The sequence below is a fragment of the Gracilinanus agilis genome, chromosome 6 (assembly GCF_016433145.1).
Source record: "Gracilinanus agilis isolate LMUSP501 chromosome 6, AgileGrace, whole genome shotgun sequence".
NCBI lineage: Eukaryota > Metazoa > Chordata > Mammalia > Didelphimorphia > Didelphidae > Gracilinanus > Gracilinanus agilis.
In genome coordinates this window covers 208,608,447-208,629,874 of record NC_058135.1, presented here as the reverse complement: position 1 = coordinate 208,629,874, position 21,428 = coordinate 208,608,447, and the positions used below count along the sequence as shown (strand labels likewise).

General features: G+C 36.1%; 1 non-coding gene across 1 annotated transcript; it reads right to left on the bottom strand.

The window, feature by feature from the left end:
* Positions 1-14,554: 14,554 nt before the first annotated feature.
* On the bottom strand, positions 14,555-14,661 carry LOC123253199. Its single transcript, XR_006506574.1, has one exon. It is a non-coding gene; the product is annotated as a U6 spliceosomal RNA (small nuclear RNA).
* Between the last annotated feature and the right edge of the window lie 6,767 nt (positions 14,662-21,428).

Here is a 21,428-nt window from a genome sequence, read left to right as displayed (position 1 = left end):
TCAGAAATTTAGAGCTAGAAGGGACTGTGGAGACCAATGAGCCTAACTACTTCATTTTACAGAAAAGTGAACTGAGGCACAGAAATATTAAGTGACTTGGCTAGGATCACAGAGCTAATAAATAGTTGAGGCAGGATTTGAACTCAGACCTTCCTGCCTCTCAGCCAATGTCATGTCCACTATTCCAAGTTGCCTCTCAAAAAACAAATGGCTGAATAGAAATGCAATACAAATGAATCAATCCAAACAAATGAGCTTGGCGACTGTGGATGAACACAACCATGGTCTGAGTTCTGGCTGGGAGATCCTATCACTGATGAGGGCTTTTCTTCAAAAGCTCACATTGGGTCAGCATATTTCAGCTAAGTTATGTCATACAACCTTAAAAACCTCTCGTATAATTTCTCTGCTGAGGGGTTTATCTTCATTCAATTTTCTAAGGTTGTTTTAGCTTCCACTAGTCAAGATCAGATATTTATTTATTTATCTTTAATTTCAGATTTATTTATTTATTTGTTTGTTTACCACTAATGAAGATGAAATCAAAACAATCATTAGAAACAATTTAGCCCAATTTTATGCCAACAAATTTAACAATTTAAATGAAATGGAACAATATTTACAAAAATATAAATTGCCTACCCTACCAGAGGAGGAAATAGAATATCTAAATAAACCTATTCCAGAAAAATAAATTGAACAGGCTATATATATGATCAGATGGTTTTAAAAAAAGATTGCTCTGAAATCCTCCCTCATTGCTTCCTTAAAATAGGAGAGTATCGAATAGTAGAGAGAGGGGATTTGTTCTTAGCCCCAAAGGACAAAATGAGGACATATGCATGAGGAGCAGTTTGAGAAGCAGACACTTTAGTCCCCAAATTTTCAATGGAAAAGACTGCCGAATAACAGAATTTCAGAGGTGGAAGGAACTTCAGAGAAATCTTGTCTTTTTACAGATAGAGAAATAGAGTCACAGAGAAATTAATTTGCCAAAGGCCATACAGCAAGAAAATGGTAGAGCTGAAACTCAAATGTAGGTCTTCTGACCTCTAACTACAATGTTCTTGAACTGATTAGTTTTCTATCATTGAATATATTCAATCAAGGTCTAGATAAAAAAAATAATAGCAGATATTTTCATGCTGCTTTTTAATGCATATGAATTATTATATATACTTTATCTCATTTGAGTCATACAATAGCCCTGGGAGATAATTAATATTTTAGTTCCATTCTGAAGCTGAGGAAACTGAAAACCAAATGATGACATGATTTATATAGGTGTCTAGCAAGTGTCTGAAGTGTGGCATTCAAGGGGAGAGGGAAGGGAATAGCATTTATACGGTGCCTACCATGGGTTAGGAACTCTGCTAAGAACTTTTAACAAATATCATCTAATTTGATCCTCAAAACAACTCTACAAGGGAAGTGCTTACACTATCCCAATTTTACCATTGAGGAAACTAAGTCAAACAGAGGTTAAAAGACTTGCCCAGAGTCACATAGCAAGTAACTGAGACTAGGCTAAAATTCAGAGGCACCAATGGCTTCAAAACAACTTCTTGACTGTGAGTCATCACTCTATCCACAGGGCAACACTACCTCTTTTGAGGATCACCACTTGTTGACGATATCCTAGAAAGGACTCTTATACTGGGCAAGAAGTCAGATAATGTTTGACTTCCATTGATGGGCCTGCTGACTACTTTCTTCGGAGATTAATAAACAGGCTTGTGTTCCTAAACTTGACCCAACTAAAACTGGAAAGCTTTCATTCCACAAAATGGTCTTCTTAGTTGGGTACTTAACAATAGTTGCAAATAGAAATTGGTTTATTCCTATCTATATTAATAAAAAAGTGGTGACTGGTTGACTAAAAGGAACATATTGATGTGCTTCTGCTCCCAAATATTTCATAGATATTTTTGGAATCTCTTAGTTTTGCTAAATATTTTTTAATTTTAATTTTAATTTTTTATTATTTTTTAAAATTTAGAATATTTTCCTATGGTTACATGATTCATATTCTTTCCTTTTCCCCAAACCTTCCCCCACCCCCCCATATCTGACATGCAATTCCACTAGGTTTTACATGTATCATTGATCAAGACCTATTTCTATATTATTGATAGTTGCACTGGGGCGATTGTTTTTGCTAAAGTTTTTAACAACATTCACAACAAACTTGTTTTAGCAACAACAACAAAATTGGGAGAATTGTTCCTAGGAAGTCACCCTAAAAAAGTAGATCTGTTGCTCTTGGCATTAATTAGTTTGTGTAGCTAACCGATGAGTTGGAGTCAGAGAAAATATCAAAAGGGTGGTTTCAGATTGGTTCCTGGAGTGTGGAGTCAGGGATTTGGAACTTAACTCTAGATGGGAAGAAGTCAACATGAGTCACAGGTCTTGGAAGAATGGCCAAAGATGATTGCAACTTTAGAAAAGAGGTCTATTTAAGAAGGTAATGAAGAGAGGAGAACTACTAAGAACATCCTTTGCCTATTTTAAAACTTTCATCGTGGCTGGCTCATAGGTTTTAGAACTGGAATAAATATAGGAAAATATTTTTAAAATAATAATAGCTGGCCACTATATTGCACTTACCTTATGTAACCTTATTTGATCTTCACAACAATCTTATGAGGTAAATGTTGTTATTATACCATATTCTTTAGATGAGGAAACTAAGGCAAAAAGAGGTCTTATGACTTGTCCAGGATCACATAGCTGGTAAATGTGTGAAGCAAGATACAAATTTAGGTCTTCGTGATGCCAAGGCTAACATTCTATTTACTTTCCCATAAAGTTTGCTTGTCTATGGTCTAGGGAAATGATGTTGTATACTCAGTCATAGAGCTAGTATAGGAAGTAAAAGTCTCAGGCTTATGATTTCAGGCTAATACTCTTTCTACTCATTGCATCACAATACTTCTCTCTTCTCACTGAAATAATAGTAATCTTCTGCCTCGTTACAGGGTTTTCTATTCAAATCATTTTCATATCCACCTTCAGAATTTATCTTCCCATTAATTCTATAAGATAGGCGATTCAAGTATATTTTATTAATCTTCTGATTGGTGAATCTGTCCCTTCTCTCATGCATTTGAGGAAGCATCTCTGCCACCCATGTTTACTTCAAACTTGGCTCAGTCCATCGCTCACTGGACTCCCTCCAGACCTTATTCCTTACTCCAGCCTTGATCCTAGGCTTTTTCATCTCAATTTTTTTATTGTTGTTATTTCTTTCTCCCATTAGAATGTAAACTTAAGGGAGGGATTTTTGTATTTACTTGTATCTGTATACTGATAACTTAGCACTGAACTTGGGATGTAGTAAGTACATAATAAATTATTTATTTAATTGTCTATATCCTCCTTCTTTCCTTCCTTCCTCCCTCCCTCCCTTCTTCCTTCATTCCTTTGTTCCTTCGTTCCTTCCTTCCTCCCTCCCTCCCTCCTTCTGTCCCTCTCTCCTTCCCTTCCTCCCTCCCTCCTTTCCCCCTTCCCTCCCTGTCTCCCTCCCTCCCTTCCTTCCTTCCTTAATCACTCCTTCTCTCTCTCTCTCTCTCTCTCTCTCTCTCTCTCTCTCTTTATCCCTTTCTTATTTGAAGATGAAGTGCTGAGTTGTATAAATACATTTAACTAGTAGTTAATAGAATTAGTATTGGAACTAAAAATAACCATTGTCCTTTGGCGGGGGGTGGGGGAAGGGGGGAGGAAGTGTTGATTTTGGTTCAAAAGCTTCACCTCTGATACTGAGTAGATATATATGTATCTATTTCTATTATACACACACACACACACACACACACACACACACACACACACACACATATATAGTTATATATGTATCAGTTTCTATTATTATTACTCAGAGGGCAGTATGCAAGATTTTTGTAAAACATAAAAGTTCCCTGTAATTTATACTTACTATAACTTATATTCGTAGTGTTTTAAGGTTTATAGTGCATTTGGCAAAACCTTAAATTCATTCCTTCTGTTTTGCAAATGCCATAAATTTATTCAAAATAGATTTAAACTCTTATTTCTTATAGTTGAACAAGTCTTCCTTCACTAAAACTCTTCTCTCGTGCCTCTTTGTGGTCAAGACCATAATATTTGAGGACCTTGGGTCCCCACTGCCAGTAAAACACAAGCTCTGGGAACTGCTACTCTTATTGAAAGTCTTCAGGAATAGATCGAGTTACACAATAAATGGGGGAATAACAATTCATATGATATGTTCTAAAGTTGGTACTCAAGACAAAAATAGAAGATAGTCAAAACTATCCTTGAATAACCCTTTTTTAAAAAATATTTATTTCTTCATATAGAATATTTTTCCATGGTTACATGATTCATGATTCCTCCTCCCTCTTCCCTTCCCCGTCCCAGAATTGACAAGCAGTTCCACTGGGTTATACACATATCATTGTTCAAAATCTATTTCCATATTATTCATATTTGCATTAGAGTGATCTTTAACATCAATACTCCAATCATATCCCCATTGAACCATGATCGATGACATGTTTTTCTTCTGTGTTTCTACTCCCACAGTTCTTTCTCTGGATGTGGATAGTGCTCTTCCTCATAAGTTCCTCTGGATTGTCCTCGGTCATTTCATTGCTGCTAGTAGAGAATTCCATTACATTCACTTGTGCCACAATATATTAGTCTCTGTGTACAATATTCTCCTGGTTCTGCTCCTTTTGCTAATGCAGTGTCTTTAAACTGATGTAAGTTTTGAGGGACTATGAATTGTTTAAAAGAAGTCAGTCTATCAAAAAGCATTTGGATCGTAGATGTCAGCAATGGAAACAATTGAATATCAATTTTATTTTTCATAACACATAACTAAGGTATTGATCATAAGTGAGGCAGGAACCAAAGCAAATAATTTGACTGTGTGGATTAACTGCAAGCATGATGTGATTCCATTGTGGCATTCATTTTCTGCTCAAAAATGCCTCTTAATCTGTTCATGAGAAAGACAGTACACTAGTCCTGTGTGTTAGCCTATGGTTATATGGTTTGAAGGCCAGTAGAAAGGTTCAACATTATAGTGTGTGTGTGTGTGTGTGTGTGTGTGTGTGTGTGTGTGTGTGTGTGTGTGTGTGTGTGTTGGGGAAATGACTATTTTGGAGGATACTAATTCAAGAAGATGATAGGGTTCCAACGATGCTAAGTTGATGATCAGGAGCAGTCACTGGTGACTGCAACATGTTTTTTCCCTTTTGTATTTAATTAAGCCCCATTAAACACACAAGGACCCTAAGGATACACAGAATAACAAATGTTTTGTGCAGAATGAATGTATGCATTCTATGCTATTAACCAAATCTTTCAATAAAGAAACTTCTTCCTACTACCATGAAATTTTATAGAATAGAAACTCATTGTCAAGAACAGAATGCCATCAGCTCTTCTGCACATCATAAGACTAATTACGGAGGGTGGTAGTGTTTGTCTCCCAAATATTCCATATATTAAGTAATATATTATCTTCTGTGAATTCACCTGCAGACTTCCTGGATGAAACAGTAAACAAAAGAGAATGTTAGTCACATCTATCACCTCAAGCATCCACATTAGAAAATCTACTTAACAGTAAAATGCCTTTAACTTTTTTTTTACCCTATTGTAATGTCATAATAGAACATGGCCTCAAGTATCATTCTGGTTCACACATCATTACCTATCATTATGAATTATTGTTCTATTTTTCATAAACCTATCTTTTCCAAATTTGCTTCCCAGGTTCTCTTTAAAGGAATACCTACATTATATTTAATTCAAAGTCTTCGCTGGGAATTTCTGTTTTATTCAGCAATAAGTTTCTTTTTTTTTGGTACACATTTTTACCGAGGAATGGGAAAGTAAAGATATTTGTAATAAATTCTGGTGATTTGCATAGAAGAGGAAGGCAAGATGAAATGCATGAGGTTGGTGGTGCTACAGTAAGCTCATAGACCTCACTAATTCCAACACCACTCCTATTTTCCTGTGTGACTCAGGACATGAAAGCTCCCTGTTTGGGCCTCAGTTTGCTCATCTGTAATAATAACAGATCACATTAATAATTTTTTATTGGTTACAAAATGCTTTTCACACAAGATCCTTTTGAAGTAGATGTCAGATTATTATTTGCCAAATTTCATAGATAAACTGAGGCTGAGAGGGATTAATTAATTTATGAGGTTTCAGAATAATAATTTTCAGAGCTAGGAATAAAGTCCAGGTCCCCTTACAATGAGTCAAGTCTTTTTTCCCTTTTCATTGCCAGCCTCATTATAAAATGAAGGCACTGAAATAGATGGTTTCAAAAGTCACTTCTAGTTATGTTCTTTTATGATTATCTTATGAGAAAGAAGTTATGTTAACTGTATTGTGAGGGAGTAAGGCTACCACTTCCTATTTCTATATTCTCATAAGATGTTAATTCTGATGACCCAAATGATGTTCAAATTGTGGGCAGTAGCTTCTGTGCCTCTCTAATCCCAGAGCTGGAGAAGGCCAGATGTAAGTAACTCATAAAACTCATAAAATATTAGAACAGGAAGAAATAGCCAAATGAAGATTTTTGAGCTGGAAAGGACCTTAGAACAAAGAAAATCAGAAATGGAAGGGACTTAAGAACCTAGAAAATGGAACATCATAGCTAAAAGAAAACTGAGATTATAAAAGACAACATACTTTTAAAATATTTCAATTTTTTGTTTCTCTTTCAGAATCTAGAATGTTAACTATGGAAGGGACCTTAAACATCATCTAGTCGAGGAGTTCTCAGTAATTTTTTTTTTTACGTCATGGACTCATTTTGGGAATTTAATCTTGTGTATGAACCCATTTTCAGAATATACATATAGGATTATGAAGGAAATGAAATATGATGAAATATAGATGCTCTTAATTTTTTTTACTATCCAAGTTCATGGAGTCCATGGAAACCAGCTTAAAAACACTTTGTGTAGACCAATATTTTCCTTTTATAAGCGAGTAAAATGGAATTTTGAGAAATTGAATAATCTACCTAAGATTACATAGCAGTTTTATGACAAATCCTAGCCTAGAGTCTATTTCTCCTGACTTCCAATATTCTATGTACTAATTTTATATCACTCTTGATTTTTATCTCTGCTGAGTTATGTAGCTGAAATTCCTTCCTTGAAGAAACACAAGCACACACATATGTAAACTGAGGATTTGCTATAAATTAGAGTATTCTTCCTATGTGTACTTTCCTCTACTATGAAAATATTTAGAATAAACAGAGGTTGATTTTTCTGACCTGGGGTAACTGAGCCCTTAAATGAATCCTAAAGTGTTCCTTTTAATTGCATTTCAAATACATTAAATCAAATGAAGATTTTCAATTGATTGACCAATGTTAGGCATTATGAAGAAAACTATTGTTTTTAAGTTACATTCATAAAAGAATTGCTAACAGAACACGTTTTTTTAAGCTGGAAGGGATCTTCGAACAAAGAGCTTATGGCATTCAACCAGGAGAGCAGTGATGTTAAACTCCAGAAGAAATAGGAGTCACTCACTAATTGGCATAAAACAGATCCCTATAGGCTCCATATTGACTTAGTATTAAAATGTATTATTAGTATTTTAAAATTTTGCTAAATATTTCCCAATTATAATTTAATCTGGTTCAGCTGGCACTGGGGAATGTTGCAGGCCACATGTAGCCTGTGGGTTGTATGTTTGACACCTCTGCTGCAGGAGAAGCAGCACATTTACTAAAATTGGAATGATTTAAAGAAGTTTAGTAAGGTTATTTTGGGAAAATGGCATGTAAATTCATGTTGTTCCATATTTTTAAATGGAAAGAATGGCACCCTCCACAATTTAAAATGTGAGATCATTTTTTTTTTTTTTTGCAAATGAGGAAAATGAGGACTCCTTAGACTTAGTGACTTCCTTGTCCAAGGTGGCTAGGAGGTGGCCCTGAGTCACAAGCACTCAGACTTTGAGACCAGGGCCATTTTCATTATACTACACCACCACATTATTAGCCAGATTGCCAAGACAGACTTGCTTTTGGGAAAATTATTAGGATAATATTTCATGGAATCATAGCTGTTCAGTCATGTGTATAAATGTAACACACTATTAATAGGAATATATTATGCATTTTAAGTTCTTGCTTGCACTTATTATGCACAACTTTTAGCCCCCAAGGATCTTTAAAAAAATTTTTTTAAACCCTTACTTTCCATCTTGGAGTCAATACTGTGTATTGGCTCCTTGGTGGAAGAGTGGTAAGGGTAGGCAATGGGGGTCAAGCGACTTGCCCAGGGTCACACAGCTGGGAAGTGTCTGAGGCCAGATTTGAAACTAGGACCTCCCATCTCTAGGCCTGGCTCTCAATCCACTGAGCTACCCAGCTGCACCCATAACCCCTAAGAATCTTGATGGAGACAGAGTATCGCAACCATCAGCCATAGCCCCAGAGTTGTGTCTCTCTCAGGTTCCTATTTCTTTGGCTTCAATTCTGTCTGGTTTCCTTCCTGTCAGGTAAGAACTCAATATTTGGGAGGGTTCACCCATATTTTAAAAGTGATCTAGACTGCAGTTTAGGTTTGTATCCTAAAACATTCCTAAGGCATTATAACATCAGGTTACATTTTTTAAAAGTACATTTTTTATTGAAATCTTTTTTTTCTTTTTTATATCTCCAAATTTTCCCCCTGTGCTCATGTAACAAATACAATCATTTTTTTACCTAACATGTAGACCTCTAGTTGGAGCTAGGGTGATCATTATTATACAAAGAATATGTTTAAAAGAAAAAGAGAAAAAAGTCAGTGAAATCAATCAGTGCATTAAAAATATGAAAATATATCAAATGATTCAAATCCATGGATCTCATATCTCTTCCAGTTTTCTTTAAATTTTGGTTACATACAACTTGATGGCTTATACAATGACCCCTCCTAACCCCCTAAACTCTGTAAGGTTAGGTAGTGGAATGATTCTCTACAAGAAGTACAACTTACAAAATAATATGGAGTCAAAAGATGTGGATTCCCATTCCATCTCTGACCTGTTCCTTAATGTTGGACTAGTGGTTTAATCTCTCTGAGTGTACATTTCATAAACTACCAATAAATCAGAGATAGGAGGGATTTTAGATACCTTCTGATCCGACCTCTGTCAGTTTATAGATGAAATGTTGGAGTTACACATCCTTGGGGACCATGTGTTCTTTCTGGGGCTCAACTTCTTGATTTGTAAAATGAGAGGCTTGAATTGGATCATTTTCTAATGTGCTAGAATCATACATTGTCTTCTTGATGAGGAGATGGCTAGGCAGTCAGCAAGCAGAAATTAATATATAGAATTGAATGCAAAGCAGAATGGCAGATTTTTATTTTATTTTTAAAATTTTATTATTTTTTTTAAACATTTTTCAATGGTTATGTGATTCATGCTATCTCTCTCCCCTTTTTCTTTTCCCCTCCCAAAGCTAGCAAGCAATTCCAGTGGGGTTATACAGGTATTATTACTTTATACCTATTATTTTTGCAATAGAGTAATCTTTAAAAGCCAGAACCCCAAATAATATACCCATGTAAACAAGTGAGAAATCACATGTTTTTCTTCTGTGTTTCTACTCCCACAATTCTTTCTCTCAATGTGGATAGCATTTTTTCTCATAAATACCTGCAGGATTGTCCTGGATCATTGCATTGCTATTAGCAGCAAAGTCTATTACATTTGATAATCCCACAATGTTTCAGTTTCCATGTACAATGTTCTCCTGCTTCTGGTCATTTCACTCCTCATCAATTCATGGAGGTTTTTCCAATTCATGTAGAAATCAAGCAGTTCATCATTCCTTATAGCACAATAGTATCCCATCACTATCATATACCACTATTAGTTTAGCCATTCTCCAATTGAGGGACACCCCTCATTTTCCAATTTTTTGCCTCCACATAGAGTAGGATTATACATATGTTTTGTACAACCATTTTTTAAAATTAAAACCCTTACCTTCCATCTTGGAGTCAATACTGTGTATCGGCTTCAAGGCAAAAGAGTGATAAGGACTAGCAAGGGGGGGGTCAAGCGACTTGCTCAGGGTCACACAGCTGGGAAGTGTCTGAGGCAAGATTTGAACCTAGGACCCCCTGTCTCTAGGCATGGCTCTCAATCCACTGAGCCACCCAGTTGCCCCCACAACCATTTTTTTTATCATCTCTTTGGGGTACAAACCTAGTAGTGGTATTGCTGGCTCAAAGGGTGTACATTATTTTAAAGCCCTTTGGAATAATTCCAAATTGCAGAATGATGGATTTTTATTTTAGTCTTAGCTTTAAATATCCTTGAGGTTGGAGTGGGGCTGGAAATCATCAGATATATGAATCTATTGAATTAGGGATGCTTTATCTGTAAAATAGGAGAGTTTAAGGTGGGATGTGACCACTAGCTTCATATATCTTAAGGGTTAATGTGAAGAAAAGGAATTAGATATATTCTGCTTGGCCCTAGAGATTCAAACAAAGGTAGAAATTATAGGATAGTAGACTTCTGTTTAATATAAGGAATAACTTTGCAACAGTTAGAATTGTTCAACAATGGAATGGGCTACTTTTAGAGATGGTGAGACCTTCTGGGACTTTTCAAGTGGAAGATGACGAATCAATTATTTACTTTGCCAGGGATTTTGCTGGGAACTGTGAGGTTCCTTCCAACTCTAGAATTCAGATGTTCTAGGATTCTATTCTCCTCCCTTCACCCTGAACCAATCTTGTTAGAGCCAGGTTTGGAGGCTTACTGGTGATAACATTTTGGGAATGCCATTTGATGGGTACATCTGTGTAGACAGCTGCAAACAACTGTCTGAGTAGATTATAAATTCAAGACTGGAGAATGGGCTGAGGCATTTCCCTGGCACCTGAATAAGGGAACAAAAACACAACAATAAAGCCAAAAAGAGACTTTATTCATCTAATCATTCATTCCTCCAGGTTGAAATTGTTATTGATGGATTAACAACTTCTCTGATAGATCTCTGGTTTCTGGAAAGCAAAAGTTTTGGGGACAATAATAATAAAAAATAAACCTTCTCCAGCATGAAAACACAAGTTTTCAGCAGTTATCTACATAGTTCATTATCTTTTTCTCTATAACTTTCAAGTTAATTGTTCTGATCCTCTGCATTTTTACTCAGGTGGAAACACCAGCCAAACACTGTAGCATAGGGGACATAGAAAAACTCCAAGTATATTAGAGCTGTTTTCTCATCATTTCTTGGGAGCTGAGAGTGACATGCAAGGATCATTTGGAAAATATTTGCATGAAATAACGATCCTGTATGTGACTGTGGCAAGCCCTTGCCATATGCTTTGACAGTATCTCAGATGCTGGTGGCAGCTGATTCATTTTTTGGAGTTTTGCATGTTGCTATTTTCATGCCATTTTAAAAATGTATGTGAAGGTATGTGTGTATGCATGTATGTATACCATCTAATGGATAGCTGAAGCCATCTCAGAACATTAACAACCTATAGTGTCTTTAAAAGCTATCATGTGTGACTGGGCACATCCCATCTTAGAAACATTACCAACCTACATTATGTTTCTACCGAGGGCAATTATTCCTTAGACATATTGTTTTGCTGCCAAAAGCCATTTGGTAGAGATATCAGCCCTTGCTCAGGAAAATATAATGAGACTCAGAACTGGAGGCAGATAACATTACCATGCTCAGCTGCATGAAGAGACATGAAAGCCTTTGGAAAGATGATTAAATTAGAAACATTGATAAAACATGTTTCTGTTATTAGATGTTTAAAGCAAAATTCTGTTTTCAAGGCACATTTGTAAATTTTCACTAAAACAACAAAACAGCATCTGTAACAAGAAAAGGAACTTCCATTTAAAATCTCAGCATCTTTGGAGGAGTTTTGCAATGGGGTCTTCACATTAAGTTTCTCTAAATGAAAAGTACTTTATATCATAACCTTTGGAGTAGATTGTGTTAATATATATTAATTCCTATTATTCAGATAAGGAAAATGAGACTCAGGGAAATGAAATGATTTAACCAGACTCAAAGGACTAGAAATAGTAGACAAAACTAGAACTTATGCTCACATCCTCTGATGAAAAGTTCTGTGTTTTTTTTTTCACTGTATAATGCTGCCTCTGGCAAAAATCATAGCTGATAAGAAGATGGCATTTTTAAGGTGACAAAGTCCTATAATATGCATGTTCTTTTCTTTATTTTAATTACTCGTGATCTTGGAAGGAGCAGTGTAGAAAGGTGGAAAGACTGTTGACTCTGGAGTCAGAGTACCTAGTTTCAATTCCTAACTCTTCCAGTTGCAACCTGGATAAATTTGGGCATCTCTTCTACCCTCTCTGGTTGTTGTTGTATAGTTGATCAGTTGTGTCTGACTCTTCATGATCCCTTTTGGAGTTTTCTTGGCAAAGGTACTGGAATTATTTGCCATTTCCTTCTCTAGGTCATTTTCCAGATGAGGACACTGGGGCAAACAGGGTTTAGTGACTTGCCTATAGTCATGGAGATAATAAGTGTTTGAAACCAGATTTGAACTCAAGAAGATGAGTCTTCCTGAATCAAGACCCATGACTTTCTCTGCTGGACTTCATTTGTAAAATAAGGAATTTGACTTGATGGCCTCAAATGTCCTTTCTAGGTCTACATTGGTATGGCTTCTTCTCTGCTGATAAGTGGTCATATTGTTGGGGTCCTCTCACCCAGGGAGAGGGTTTAGCAGAAAACATAATTTACATGATGTTGAAAAGAAAGCAGAAGGAAAAACAGTGTTTGAGTGTTGGCTTTTCCACTCTGCATGGGCTAATCATGTGAGGAGACCTTGAGATTTTAGTTTCTTTACCCTTAAATTAAGAATAACATATGGTTTACCACATAAGTCTTAGTTAAGTTTTAATCTGTTTTTTAAGTATTAATAGTTTACTGCTACTGTAAGACTTTAAGGAGAGTTTGCATAATACATGTGCTTCCTACTTCATCGGATTGCCATGAATAAAGTATTGAGAATACATAAAACATTGTAGAAATATGAGGCGGGCAGTAGGTGGCATGGTGGATAGAGTGTGGGGGCTGGAGTCAGGCATACTCATCTTTCTGAGTTCAAACTTGGCCTCAGACACTCACCACCTAATGGCCCTAGGCAAGTCATTTAATCCTGTTTGCCTCCATTTTTTCATCTGTAAAATGAGTTGGAGAAGGAAATACAAACCACTATAGTATCTTTGACAATAAAACCCCACATAGAGTCATGAAGAGATAGACATGACTGAAACAACAGAAATATGAGCTGTTGGCATTTTCCTTGGAATAGAAGAATGAGAAGCTGCAAACTTAGCATGAACAGAAATCTTTATGATAGTAAGACAAAAGTAAATGCTTTGTGTGAGTAGTCAATGAGTCTTCCTGACTCTAGATCCAACACTCTAGCCTCTCGACCTTATTTGTAAAATGGGGAATTAGATTTGATGACCTCTAATGTCCCTTCTAGGTCTACGTTGATAATCCTATGGCATCTTCTATGTGCCAAACTACTGTTAGTTATATAAAATAATTAAAAATATATTGTGAAGTAAGCATTGACTGGTCTGCCCTCTTATTATTCAAATAATCCTTCTTACTTCCGTAAAGGTTCAACCTAAGTGCCATCACATAGGAACAAATAAACAATTGAAAGAAAAATCTTTTTTGATGTTTACTATGTGCCAAGCACAGTGCTAAGCCCTGTGGACACACAAAAAAAGTGAAGCTATCCTTCTCACTAGGACTTTACATTCCAATGAGTGATCCAACCCGAATAGAGAGGAGTTTATAACTTTTCATGTGTCACGATAGTAGAGGACTGGGTTCAAAGTCATGACTCTTGGACTGTAACCCTATTAAAACACTGCTGAAAACAGGCCAAGGGATAGAGAAGTAGAGAATTGGAGCTGATACAGTTGGAGAAAGCAAACAATGTGGAGTCAGAGGACCTAGACTCAAATACAGTCTCTGTGATTTATTTCCTATAAGACCTCAGGCAAGTTATTTAACTTCTCTGGTCTCCCTCCATTTGTTCACTGGTGAAGTGAGCAGGCTCAAAGGTCTTTTCCATCTCTAACTTTTGTAGACATTAAATTTCTTCAGGGTAGGGATGTTTACGTTTCTAACACTGTACCATCTAGTCTTATTTATCATAAGGAAGTGGATCCCATATTAAATAAAGTGCAATCTCATAAAATAGAGACAGCTTCATAATTATCTTTTCTAACATGAATACCTACAAGTCTATTTTCTTTTTTTTAAATTAATTTATATTTCTAAATATTTTTCCATGTTTACATGATTCATTTTCTTTCCCTACCATCAACCCCCTGAGCTAACAAGCAATTCCATTGGGTTGTACAAATGTTATCACTTGATACCTATTTCCACATTAATCATTGTTACTATGAGCAATCTTTTAAAGCCTAAACCCTAAATCACATACTCATATATACATGTAATAAGCAGTATCATGTTTTTCTTTTGCATAAAAATATGGAATACTTCACGAATTTGTGTGTCATCCTTGTGCAGGGGCCATGCTTATCTTTTCTGTATCCTACCAATTTTTGTATATGTGCTACTGAAGCAAGCACTAAAAGTCCATTTTCTAGTTCCTTGTAGGATCCACTAAGTTTTTTCAGATTTCTGTCCTCTGAAGTTGAAAATCATGTTCATATCTACACTGATAGACCTTATCATCATATGCTAGAACTAGATAATTAATTTTCCATTTAATCTACCAGATGAATGGGTCTTAAACAACTTTCATGTTTTTCTAAGTGATGAGAATATGATCTTAATAATAAGATCAAGAATGATTTTATTTATTCTCAATTAAAGGTATCACAAATGGCTTGTGATATTTTTCCTAAGAAAAATTCCTCCCTGAAATCACATTCTTTGCAACATATTTTTAAAAAATGATGACAAGTGTTGGGCTTCTTATAGCTCCTTCCATCAAACATTTCAAAAAATCTATTCATAGAAGTTTCTTTCAGAAAACTTAGTCCTGTAATTTTGAGGTCATCTTTTTACAAGTTAAGATTTATAAACACAGAAAGGATTTTTGAATTAACACTACATTGATTGAACAAAATGACAAGAAACAAATCGATATGAAAATCAATAAAAGAGGCAACATGATGTAGTAAACAGAATTCTGGATTAGGTGACAGAGAATGTAGACCTGACTTCAAGTCTTAGCACTTTTACTTATTCTCTGGCCATGTACAAATCTCTGAACCTTTATTTCCTCATTTGTAAAATGGTTGATGATAATGACAATTTAAATTGAATATTGTGTAATATCTTTCTGAGTATGAGCTATAATAATGCACTGCTCTCCTTTTTTTGAAGGGTAGGGAGGGAATTATGGATACAGAACATTGAATATACTATCAGGCTCAGTGAAGCATATTTATTAGTTTGGCTGAACTGTTTTGTTTTTTTGTTGCCCCTCTTTCATTTTTATTTGCCGTTATACAGGTAGAAATATAGATGGGTTATATGTTTAGTTACAATTTCACAGAACAAAATTCCCTTCTCAGGATAAACTGATTACTTCCATGTCATCACCATGCTGCCATCTCAACCATGAATACTCAAAATCCCTTTTTATCCCTTCTTTGTCTTCCCAATTGCCCTTGAGTCCCACCTCAATTTCCTCCCTAAGCTCAGGGTACAGGGCTATTGGCTTCCCAGATCTATGTCCATTCCTGTGAAAGATCTCATTTGTGAATTAGAACTGCACCATGTCTGATTGGAAAGCCATAAGGTGAAATACTAAACTTTTCCCAAAACTTTCCTTTATACAGAGCACCATTTATACTTTCCAGCTCATCCTCCACTTGCCAACTGCATCTCTGCTTGATTTCAACTACAGGAAACAAGATGAGTACCTCTTGGTGTCTTCCCTGCTACTTTCCAGCTTCCTCTTGACTCAGCCATCCCCCACTAGTTTGTGAGCTCCTTGAGGACAGATATCATTTTTCCTATTATTATTTATATCTCTAGCACTTAGCATAATGCTTAGCACATTTTAGGCACTTAATGTTTATTAAATTGAAGAATGATAGTAAAGTTGCATAAAGTTGCATAAAAGACAAAAGCAAAATAGACCAAAACAACTTACCCAATGATAAAACTGAATTATTCAGAATGTACTTCTCTGAAGTAGAACATCAAGAAGATTTGAAAGAGATAACTGATTATGTCTGTGTGTATTTGTGTGTGTGACTGTTAATTGTAGGGGTCAACAGAGAGTAGTAACATCCTTACTTGGCCATGAAAGTAATGACCAGGTTATATGGCTGGAGAGGTGTTTGTATACAGTTAGTAAAGCCTGGTGTTAGGGGATGAAGGTATTTGCTTGGGACCAGGAGCAGCATGGATAAAACAGTGGATTCCAGAGAAATAGAGAAGAATGCCCTTTGGATAACAATCTGGGAATTCTGATACCAAGGAAGCAGGACATACACTGAAACTAACAGAGCTAGTCCAGAAAGCCAAAGCAAATGAATTTTAAAAGTCAACATATAAGACAAATCAAATCCTTTAGGTCGAGTTGGACAATTCAATTAAATTTAGTTCCTCCAGAACTTCAAAGTTGGTGGGGATTCTGAAGGGCTCTCTAGTCTAATCCCTGGAATGCATCCTGTGACATTTGTGACATGGTCATCTGCCTTCTTCTGGGAGGCCTCCACTCCAAAGTATAGAAAGTCACTACTGCTTCTCTTACTTTTGGATAGCTCTAACTATTAGGAATTTTTCCCTTGGTTTGGATTCTACAACTAGGAACATCATTGATTTTTCTGCTCTTTGGGGCCAACCAGGATAACCCATATTTTTTAAAATTAAGTTTACTTATTTATTTAACTTTTTAAATATTTTTCATGTTCTTTACCTCTTTTCCTTATCCTCCCCTCCCCGTAGCCAACGAGCAATTCCATTGGGTTTTTCATGTGTTATTGATCAAGATCTATTTCCATTATTAATATTTGCACTAGAGTGATTGTTTAGATTCTACATCCTTAATCTTATCCCCATCAAACCATATGATCAAGCAATTGTTTTTATTTTGCATTTCTACTCCCACAGTTCTTTCTCTGCATGTGGATAGCATTCTCTCATAAGTCCTTCAGAATTGCCCTGGATCATAGCATTGTTTCTAGTAGAGAAATCCATTATATTTGATTGTCCCACAATGTACCAGTCTCTGTGTATGATGTTCTGGTTCTGCTCCTTTCACTCTGCATCAGTTCCTGGAGGTCATTCCAGTTTATATGGAATTCCTCCAGTTCATTATTCCTTTTAGCACAATAGTATTCCATCACCAACAGATACCACCATTTATTAAGCCATTCCCCAATTGAAGGGCATCTCCTCATTTTCCAATTTTTTGCCACCATAAAGAGCGAGGCTATAAATATTTTTGTACAAGTCATTTTCCTTATGAACCCAGCAGTGGTATGGCTGGATCGAAGGGCAGGCAGTCTTTTAGCACTCTTTAGACATAATTCCAAATTGCCCTCCAGAATGGTTGGATCAATTCACAACTCCACCAGCAATGCATTAGTGTCCCTATTTTTTTTAACTTTGAAAAATAAATGATTTATTTCATCACTACATTGTGAATAGTTTGTGAACTTGTCTGAGTTGAATATCCTAAACTTAATACATCAGAAACCTTATAATCCATATTAAACAGCAACATAATTATATATGTATATATATTTTTTGAATTCTCTTTTTTTAGGGTTCTCTAAATGTTTTTACATCACATGTCTAAAATATGAGTAAAACTATTCTTTCCTCCAAAATTCTCTTAATTTAGATGATAGTATTTTTCAATGTTTCCATTGTTGAATTTCTGAAATTAAGTTACAACCACCAGTCTTATGTTATCTGTAAATATGTATGGATATGAATTTGAATTACATAGGAATATTAGTGTCCCTATTTTGCCACATCCCCTCCAACATTTATTACTTTCCTTTGCTGTCATATTAGCCAATCTGCTAGGTGTGAGGTGGAACCTCAGGGCAGAATAAGCCCATATTTTATGCATTATAGATGATACAGAAGTGACTCTCATGGCTTTTACAGATCAGGTACATTTTACATTTTTTTCTTATTAAAATCCTTACCTTCCATCTTGGAATCAATATTGGGTATTGGTTCCAAGGCAGAAGAGTGGTAAGGGCTAGGCAATGGGGGTTAAATGACTTGCCCAGGGTCACACAACTAGGAAGTGTCTGAGACAGATTTGAACCCAGGATCTACCATCTCTGGGCCTGGCTCTCAATCCACTGAGCCACCCAGCTGCCCCCACCCAGGTACATTTTTAATCTTAGAGATTAAATCATTTCTTTGGCTATTTTAGCCCCATCCCCTACCTCAGAGTTAACTCTTAGAAAATAAGAACTTGTCTCTTCTCTAGTTTTTAAAACAATAGGAAAATAGTCTTCATATGCTAAGCTAACAGGACATCAAATATAGGTCATGTTTTGCCTATTGTAACAAAAACAAAAATTCACATAAACCACTAAGACTAGGCAATTCTCTTTTCTTCTATGAACTTACTGCCTTCCTAGGGGAATCTAGCCTTAGCATCAGTCAACCATTGCAGAAAAGGGAAATAACTTGGAGCTGCTAAAATGACAAGCTACCCTCCTTTCTCCAGAGTTCCATCTGCCTAGGGATTTGTATGTTCCTCAGGACTTCTAGCACTATTTTGGGTGGCCTTTTCAAAGGGAAAAGAATTTGGATTTTATAGTAAATTGAAACCCCTTTCTTAGACTGGTATGGTTCATATAATTTATGGCATCCATGTAGGACAAAGACTTAATTTGTACCTCCACATATTGGTTCTATCTTGTGTGATTCCTCAATTTGAGTCCCCACTTGGTCCACGAATCATTGTAGTCCAAGGATTTCTACTCTTCACCCTCCTTTTCTAATACTGATTGTTCAATGCAGATGGTTTCCAGGAAGACCCTGGTAAATATTCAGCTTTCTAGCCCTGAATCAGCTATGATTGTGAGTATAGACACTCTTTTTACTGTTCTCTGTCTTCAGCTCTTACTTTTTTGCTTTTTTTTAAAGGCCAAGTCCTAGTGGTGAAGCTCAGCTTTAAGAATTAAACATAAATCATCAGTCATCTATCATCAATCATCGTTAATGTGCTATTAAAGGCAAATTACTACACAGAACAAGGTGAATTCTTTCCCTATCAAGGAATTAACCTTGTCAAGGGAATTTCACGCCAAACTAAGGAGAGATATCATCAATACCAGAACAAGGTCCTAATCAGTAGGGAAAACAAGGACTTTATACTCTTGTATAGGGAGATATCATCAGTGTAAGAACATAAGCTTCCTCAGTGAGGTAACAAGGACCCAGGAAAGTGCCCACATTTGTTTATTATATATAACTGAAGAAAACAAGACTCAGAGTGATTAAGTGATCCACCTAAAATCATGGAACAATACAATGAGAGAATAAGTTAGAATTCAAGTCTTTAAGAAACATTATCATTCATCTACCATATCCAAGTACAAAAGACATTATAAAACCTATAAAAGGCCTAGTCTCTTCTGTGATGGAGCTTATAGCCTAAAAATGTGAAATAAAATATTTTTCACACTACTCTCTCTGTTTTAAAAATTCTCATAGTCCAAGAAGATGGTAAAATGATGATGCCAAAGAAACAAAGTTTGCTAAGCTGTAGTCTTAAAATACAAGATAAGTGGATCTTGGGATAGAGATGGGGTGTTCTGTGGTCTAGTGAATGCATTAAGAGCTATGAGGAAACTTCAAGATCAGCTAGTCTAATCTTTTTCATTTATAGGTAAGAACACAATCCCAGAGATGTAAATTCCCTTGTTTAACATCACAGAGGCATATAATGGAGGCAGTATTCAAACTCATGTATTTTAATCCTTTGACTCCAGATCTAGTGATATCTGGGCTATATCGTACCACCAGCAAGGTGGGGTTGTCAAAGACCTACTAAAGTTTTCTTATCTCAGAGAGAAAACATGTAGGAATTTGTTAGATTTCTCAAATGCTCCCAAATCTGGGGGATCAGTGGAAAATATTAACCCTCAGGATCCTCCTACTCTTTTGGGATATCACTTTCAATACTTTGAATCTCTTTAGCACATTGACTTTTCATGTACCTAGCTGATGTGTCTGGGTGTATGTTTCTACCATATTCACACATGTATACTATATTTAGAAAGCCAGCATAGGCATTGCTTATCACCCTAAGGTGCTTAGCACACAAAAATTTCAGCTACCTTTCAGGCTTGTGATGACCAGGCAATGTTACTTAGCCACGGAGGCTGTAGAATACTGGGTGAGGAACAACACTAACAAATCTGTGGTGCCATCAGCAGAGTTTTTTCTCGGGTATTTTTCCCCTGCTGGACAGCCTGTGAACAAATAAAAGAAAAACTGCAAACATGGTCCCTAGAGTTGACTGTTAATTCTGCCCGTGCCTGTTGCTGGCAGCTCTAACATAAAAGGATGGCTTTACCCTCATTAACCAGATTGGTTCCATATGTATGAAAGTGGCAGAGTCTGCTGAGAGTTAGGAAGACTTAAATGCTTCCAGGAAAGTTTTCCTGCTAAAAATGGAGATGCTAACTAAGGTCATTGATGTTTGTGAATATCTGTGGGAACGGTTGAGTTATCACACACAAATCTCTCTATTGGGTACAATACAGAACACATTCGAAAAAAATAAATCCCTTTGAATTTCTGACCTTCAATTATGAGATGGTAGGGTAGTATTGTAGAAATAATGCTGGATTTAGAAGCATGGAGCTAGAATCTAGGCTATGCCACTATTGTATAGGTTGTCTTGGGCAAATTGCTTTTACCTTTACCTTTTATAGTTTACTTTTACCTGGTTGGAAGTTAACTTCTAAAGTTCTTTAGAGCTCTAAATCTCTATAAGTTCTATCACTCTCCCTTTGTCTGCTATATCATTACCTTTGCAGAGACACATGGATTGGGGTAATGGCTGGTGATAGGAAGTAAAAAATGAGAGATATGGTATTGTGCTCAAGGAGAAAACCACTTATATCAAAGACGTCCCTCTCTATTCCTTGACCAAGCTATGATTTCCCTGATCCTACCCTTGATGGGTTAGTTCTGAACAAATAAGAGCAATATTTCCCTCCAACAATTAGACAAGTCGCCATCACTTCTGAGTTTCAGGTTACATAAGATGCCACCACCAAAATTCCATGTTGTGAGTTAACCTAGAAGCTGACTCTAGAGATTCTGTGTTTTTACTTTATGATCAATCCTAAGGGAAATGGGAGTTTTATATCCCAGGGGACTGGGTTTTCAT